This window comes from Hyaena hyaena, unplaced genomic scaffold, assembly GCF_003009895.1.
Source record: "Hyaena hyaena isolate Hyena2069 unplaced genomic scaffold, ASM300989v1 scaffold_130, whole genome shotgun sequence".
Taxonomy (NCBI): Eukaryota; Metazoa; Chordata; class Mammalia; order Carnivora; family Hyaenidae; genus Hyaena; species Hyaena hyaena.
Genome location: NW_024080762.1, coordinates 2,945,825 through 2,952,909, shown reverse-complemented (window position 1 = coordinate 2,952,909; position 7,085 = coordinate 2,945,825). Strand labels below are relative to the sequence as shown.

General features: G+C 55.5%; 1 long non-coding RNA gene across 1 annotated transcript; it reads right to left on the bottom strand.

Annotated features, from left to right (window-relative positions):
* Positions 1–1,097: 1,097 nt before the first annotated feature.
* LOC120235482 lies at positions 1,098–6,459 on the bottom strand. The gene is made up of 4 exons (XR_005529429.1): positions 6,296–6,459; positions 5,738–5,794; positions 4,656–4,872; positions 1,098–1,782 (listed from the first exon to the last, which is right to left on the bottom strand). It is a non-coding gene; the product is annotated as an uncharacterized LOC120235482 (long non-coding RNA).
* Between the last annotated feature and the right edge of the window lie 626 nt (positions 6,460–7,085).

Sequence of the window (7,085 nt, the reverse complement as noted above, 5' to 3'; positions counted from 1 at the left end):
AACAGGGGTGCCCGTATTGCGGTGGGCTCCACCCCGTGGGGTGACTTATGGATGTGATGGAGCACTTGAGAGGGCGTCTCGGTGGCTCATTCAGTCGAGCGTCTAACTTCGGCTCAGGTCACGATCTGAGGTTCAAACCTCGCATCAGGATCGCAGCTGTTGGTGCAGAGCCTGCTTTGGATCCTCCGTCCCCCTCTTTCTCTGCCCCTTCCCCTGTCGTTCTCTCTCAAAAATGAACAAACATTTATATATAACAAAAAGCATTTGGCCTTGATCCCGAGGCAGTGAGGAGCCTGGGGCTCTTACATGGGACTGAGTGGAGCGGAGGGGCCTTCAAGTTTGTGAAGGTGGCCCCGCAGGCAGGTAGGAGTACGGCTTGGCTGGGCGAGAGGTAGCAGCAGCAAGACCTGTCCAGAGGCCAGTGCAGGTGCCCCCAGGAGATGGTGATGCTTTAGAGCAGGGGTGACAGTGAGATGAAGAGAAGGGGGCACATCCCAGAGATACGAATCCCAAGGTGAGATCAGCAAGGGTGGATGACGCATCGCAGGGGGGGATGCAGAGAGCGAAGTTGAGGGCTGTGCCGGGCTCCACTCTGTGGAAGCACGTGGGTGAGGAAGACCTGATGTTGGAATCCAAGGCCCAGACCGGCGAGATGTGCCCGGGTCCTCACAGCGTGCCCCATCCCCACCCACAGAATCTCACACAGTCCCCGGCAGCCAGGGCTCGGGATAGCCAGGGATACTGAGAATTCTCCTGCATCCCAATCTGTCTCCGAGAAGTTACGTCTCCTGAGGACTCACCTTCCATCTCTGTTTAAAATATTGTTACCCACAGGGGCGCCCAGGGGGCTCTGTCGGTTAAGCATCTGACTCTCCGTTTAGGCTCAGGTCACTGATCTCACGGTTCTTGAGTTCGAGCCCCATGTCGGGCTCTGTGCTGAGGGCCTGCTTGGGATTCCGTCTCCCTCTCTCTCTTTGCCTCTTCCCTACTCGCTTTCTGTCTCTCCCTCTCTCAAAAATAAATAAATAAGCATTTAAAAATACAATAAAATATTGTTACTGACAATAAAATGACGCCAGGCTCACAGCACCAAGCAATACGCGAATGGAAAATATTTTTGTTACGCAGCGTGGGCGGGGTTGAGGCATGGGGATGAGACAGAAGGGCATGGGGCACAGCACAAATGGAGTCCTGAGGAGGGTTGGGCGAGGCCGCCCGACGGAGCCGGTGGGCAGATCCGACGTGCTCTCTGGCCCATGTTATCTTGCTGTCCAGTCTCCGTAGCGGCCCCACGAAGGTAAATACCACCTGCTCAGTGTGTGGGTAAGCAAGCCAAGGTGAACGAGGGTGGGCACGTCATCCCCACTCTCCAGCTCCCAAGCGGTCAGGCTCTGCTCCCCCCGCCCCGAGCCCTTCACGGATGAGACCTTGCCGTTGGAGGTAAACGTGGAAACTGGCTTCTCAGTGCTGTCAGCTACGCAGGAACTGGTGGAGGGAAATTTTGGTGGCTGGGGCCTCTGAAGGTCTTCAAGTGTGATAACCCAGGGCAGTTCTGAGTAAGGGATTGGCCTTCCGAGCAAACTGATGTGTTCTCTTCAATTTCAAAAGCCCAGGTCTCACAGAGGCAGGGGGCCGGCGGGAGGGGCGGGGAGGGAGGCGCCGGCCAGGCCTTGGCCCCCGTGACTGTCGCCCCCCTCCCCATCTGCTCTGGAGGGGCAGAGGGCGAGGAACATGCTGTCCGCTGATCCACAACTTGAGCAAAACTTAATTGCTTCCCTGAACCTGAAAAATATCAAACCGCATAAATAAATGTGCTTTAAATTATTAATAAAGGCATTTACATCTGGAGTTGGAGCATGGAAATTAATCTAATTTCTTATGCTAAACTGGCTGGGGTGGCATGTGATTTAAGGATCTGGAGACACAAAGGGCAGGGAGGGAAAGGATGGGAGATGGGCCCTCTTTGGCATTTGCATATAAGATGCGGAAAAGAATGAGGAGGAAGGAAGGAGCGGCAAGGAAGGCTGGGTGGAGGGTCTTCTGAAGACCCGGATGAAGGCCACTTCACCACTGAGAGCAAGAACACGGAGTCTACATTTTTAACGGCACTGGAAGACGGTCCCGTGCAAGTACTAACCTGGCTCCACCATGATTAGCACCCGACGGCCCTGAGGAAGCCTAGGTTTCTGTGCAGGTCGAATTATTTGACTTTCTCAAGGGCAGGAGAGCCAAAGTTGGGATGGGCCTATCAGCTGGGCTTGGAGAGCAGGACATCAGCGAATGCCTGTGTGGCCAGGGGGAAGGGACCCAGAGACCGCTGTCACCTGCCCCCCAGCCCACCCTGACACTCTCAGGACTTTCTTCCTTTAGCTTCTGGAAGCAGATTGGTACCAAACAGCCCTGCATCCAAACACCAGCTCGCTGAGTAAATAACACCTCTACTGTATAGGAAAGGAAACTGAGGCCCAAGGAAAGTGGCCGGTCCAGGGAAACACAGCTTGTAAACCATGAAGCAGGAATTTAGCCACTTGGTTCTCTGATGGCTGGAGAGTCAGGCTGACCCGGGGCTCCCAGCCCTCCATCTTAGCAGTGGCCCCACTGGTGTGTGTGAAGCCCCTACTACGTGCCCTCTGCTGCATGAAGGACTCCACATGCACAGCCTGTACTTCTTCACAATGTGTCACAGACACACTCTTCGCCCTGTATAGACAGAACACCAGAGGGGTGCCTGGGTGGCTCAGTCAGCTGAGCATCCGACTTCGGCTCAGGTCGTGATCTCGCGGTTTGTGGGTTTGAGCCCCGCGTTGGGCTCTGTGCTGACAGCAAGCTCAGAGCCTGGAGCCTGCTTCAGATTCCGTGTCTCCCTCTCTCTCTGTCCCTCCCCTGCTCACCCTGTCTCACTCTCTCTCTCTCAAAAAATGAATAAAACGTAAAAAGAGAGAGAGAAAGAGAGCACCAGAGCAGGCTCTTAGGGACACTCATTCCCTCTCCTAGGCCACAGAGCTTTCCAGACCCACCCCGGGTCAAGAGGGCTGAAACAAAAAGACGGGAGATGAGTGGCCAAGCACGGAGGCCACCAGGGGGAGGTGCAGTTTGGTGCCCACCCCGGACCCTGGGCGTCTGCCTCATCCTGCCCCCGATCTCTCTGCCCATCAAGAGGTCAAAGATTCAGCTGGTCTTTCTCTCAACAGCTTCCATTCTGGTTGCTACTACTTAACACCCTGTCCAATCCTGTCGGCCCCATGCTGTTCATTGCACTCTTTCTACCAGTGTCAGAAAGGCTTCGTTGAAAGATGGTCGCTCCAGAGTGATGTAGGGGAGCCTCGGGCTGGTTACTGTCCCTCTTGGCAGCCCGAATTCCACCCTGGAAAAAGAAGGTGGTGGCGGCCCCTACCCAAGGCCACAGCCTGGTACAGATCAGGGCCTGTTTCTCCCACAAGTGCCCTCGATGCCACCTCAAAAGGCAAGCAGGATGGAACAGAAAGGTCCTATTTGCTGCAGGAATATGTCTTTAAAGGCGGGGGTGGGGGGGATGCTTGCTCCAACTTTTTTTCCAGTCGTTTTTTCCCTCAGATGTTATCCTGCCTAATTACACTTCCAAACTGCAACACGATTTTTTAAAACGTTTCTTAAATAGAAGTTTAATTAATGCTTCTTAAAGAGAGGATAAGAGTTTAGACTGAAGTTATGATACAGTAGAGGTGGCCATTTTGTTGTCTATCTTTAGATTTTAAGGCAAATGGGAGCCCCGTTTTGCACTCACGATGTGAAGTCAACATTTACTTCCATTTTGTAGGACTTGAAGAATAGTTTTATATTTTACATTATGGTAGCGGTTTGTAGCTGTTACCTCTTTTACGACACACTGGTGGCCGCTGCTTTGCTTTAGCTGTCAGTGGGTCATTTGTCGGGGACATCGTTGCCAATTACTGCGTGCCAGAGGATAGTTGCTAAGGCCAAATTATTAAGGAAACAGGGTATCCCTGAATCCCACATGTTTTGTGTTGGGCTTAGGAGGAAACATCCCATTTTCTCAGAAATTGCTTTCACCCTAAGTGAGTCAAGAATTTCCAAGGGCACCTGGGTGGCTCAGTTGGTTAAGCATCCAACTCATGATTTTGGCTCAGGTCATGATCTCGTGGTTCATGAGTTGGAGCCCCGCATCAAGCTCCGTGCTGACAGTGCAGACCTTGCTTGGGATTCCCTCCCCACCTCTCTCTGCCCTTCCCCTGCTTGTGCGTGATCTCTGTCTGTATCCAAATAAATAAATAAAACTTAAAAAAAAAAAAAGAAGAAGAAGAATTTCCTAGTCCAGCTCTGGGTACTCTGCCTCCAGGATGAGAGCAGATAGGTAGGGAGAGGGAACTTCACTTGGAGGACAGAAAGCTTCAAAATTGTCCCCTCTCTCTTCCCAGTCTTCTGTACGATCCTGGATGTGAAAGTGACTTGTGAACTTTCACAAGTTCCGTACGGTTACTGCTATTATCGTAGCTCAGCTAGGTGATGAGCACTCATTGAAGGCTATTCATTTCCCTTAAAAAAGGAGTGATCCAAACTGAAGAAAGAGCACTCGGGCTTCAAAAGATGAAGTGGCAGAAGAAAGAAGTCCTCTCCTTTCCTCCCCCACCTGCTCATGGAGAATGAGGTCCCCTCACCTTCACCGTGAGCTAGACGGAGCTTGCTGAGTGTCCGCAAATCCGAGTGGCTAGTCCGGCAGGTATGGCTGGATCAGGGCAGGAGGGAAGGGCCACCCTAAGGGCTGTGGGTGTCCATGAGGAACCACGTCGTTCACTTCCTGTGCTCAAGTGGGGGCCCGTGATGCCAAGGCTCACCTGGCCTCTAGCAGGCAGGTTCAGGGGTCCCTGGTCAGACCTTGGGGGGAAGAAGCGGAGAGGGGTCTCTGAATCTCCCTAACCTGCTTGCTGAGCCCAATATACTCCTAAGAAGTAGACTGTCGGATGCCGATTACGTTATCTGCTCAACAAACATTTCCTGCGCAGCTACTATAAAGCTGTCCTTGTGACTGTCGCTGGGACGGGGAAGTCAGAGAAGGAAGGCAAGGAAAATCGAGACCGAGGGCCCCATTTTCTCTCTCACATAGTTCTTCTCTGCCTTTTGCTGGGTTTCTGTCTGTCCGGGGCCACACGTGCTCTACACCCTCACACCCCCCCCCCACGCACCCCACTCCCTGCTCTCCCGAGAGGCCCCTTGGCTGCGGGCCCTTCCTGGAAGCCAGAAGGGACGCCATGGGGAGAACGGGTTGATTCGGGCAGCAGCCCCCCACTTTGCCCCCACCCCCAGCCCAGGCTCCCTCCACACGGAGTGCCCCGGGCCTGCCCGACCCGTCCCCTAGCTAGGCCCGCCTTGGTGGCTCCCGTCTGTCACCCTCAGGCCTTGCTCTGCGTTACTTCAGTTTTTAAAAAAACAAGCCGAAGAAGGAGAGAAAGGGAAGCGTGGGGAGCCCAGGGCGGGCTGGGGCAGCGGAGGGGAAGGGCCCCCCTCGGGGCGCAGAGCCGAAGCCGCTGGGGTGCTGTGGGTGCCTTGTGGCTCAGGCCCAGAGGCTCATGCAGGCTGTGGTGGCGAGCGTGATAACTGGTGAGCCGATTCGGAGAATTTCTGCAGGTTTTGTAATGAGAGGTGACAGCACGCGGCGGGAGATAACAAGGTGCTCGGGCGCTGGGCCAGCGGGCTGCACGGAAGCGACAAGGGAGCGCAGGGACACAGGGACAGGACGCACCTGGCGGGTCTGAGCAGACACAATGAATCCCCTTGGAAAGAACTCACTGGTTCAGGGCTGGGGGGGAGGAGTGAAGAGAACCGAGGTGAGGGCAGGCTGGGCCCCTCCCGAGCCGCGCCGCCCCTGCTCTGGGACAGGCTCTGCTCCACGCCTCTCCCGCCGCAGGCTGCCTGTCGTGAGGGACACCCCCAACCCCCTCCGTCTCAGTGGGGACACAGTCCTGGCTTGGGCGCAGGACACCACAGTCAGCAGCACAGAGCGGAATGCCCGGGAGGGAGAGTCTAGGCAGGGTACTTTGGACACATTCAAACTGTAGACGGTCCCTCTGACCATCTGACCATCCATGACCGACCATGGCTGCGAGACCCTAGCTTCCTTCCTTCACATGGCATTCAAGGCTGGCCCGTGCTGGCCCACCTTTTCAGCATTATCTCCTTCCACCTGCCCCATGGACATGGCTGACCCTCCAGACTGTTTGTCAGGCACACTACACACCCACTCTGCCAGGGCCTTTGCACTTGCCGGTTCCTCTGCCTGTAAGGCTTTCCCCCTTCCTACCTGCCTGGCGGATCTTTTAGGAACCTGCTTGGATGTCTTCTCTTCTGTGAAGCCTTCCCTTGGCCCCAGGGCAGGGTTCACCCCAGCCCCTCCAGCAGTACGGTCATCTATGTTGCACACACGTCCATCCTGACTGTTTGTTTTCCTGGCTGTCTCCCTTCCAGGCTGTGAGGAGAGCGGCCATGTCTTAGTTACCTCTTGCTCTCAAAGTTCAGGATCTGGCATATGGCAGGCACGTGATAGAGGACGCAGTGCACACGTGGGGAGGATGAAGGGCACATCCAGGCGGGGGAGGGGCCTCCCTTGAATGTGCCCTCCCCCTCCCAGTACTGGGACCTGCCCCTCCCCTCCCCTCCCCTCCCATCTCCCGAAAGCCGTCTAAATTCCCTCACAGGCCAGGCCCCATTCAAGGCCCTCTGCTCCACTCTCATACTCTCACACCTTGGATCCCAAGTAAGTGCTTGATCCCTGTGAAGTGGTTTGGACCCCAAAGCCTAGAGGGGGGTCACAGGACCGCCGCTTTCCCTTTAGAAATCCATCAGAAGGCGACAGGTGCACCCCCTCGGCAAGCCCCAGCCCGTTCTACGCAGAGAAGGAAGTGGCTCCTACTGGCTGCAGGTGGGTGCCTCTAACTCGGCCCTGGGGCTTCTGCTCTCTCTGTTGCCTCCCTTGGCGAATTCCCTCCAGCCCAGGACCAGGAACGCTGAGCACCGCCCCCACGACCCGGTGACATCGGCACCCGGCCCCAGAAAGGGGTTTCACCCCCAGGGGCACAGGCAGCAGCCCCCCC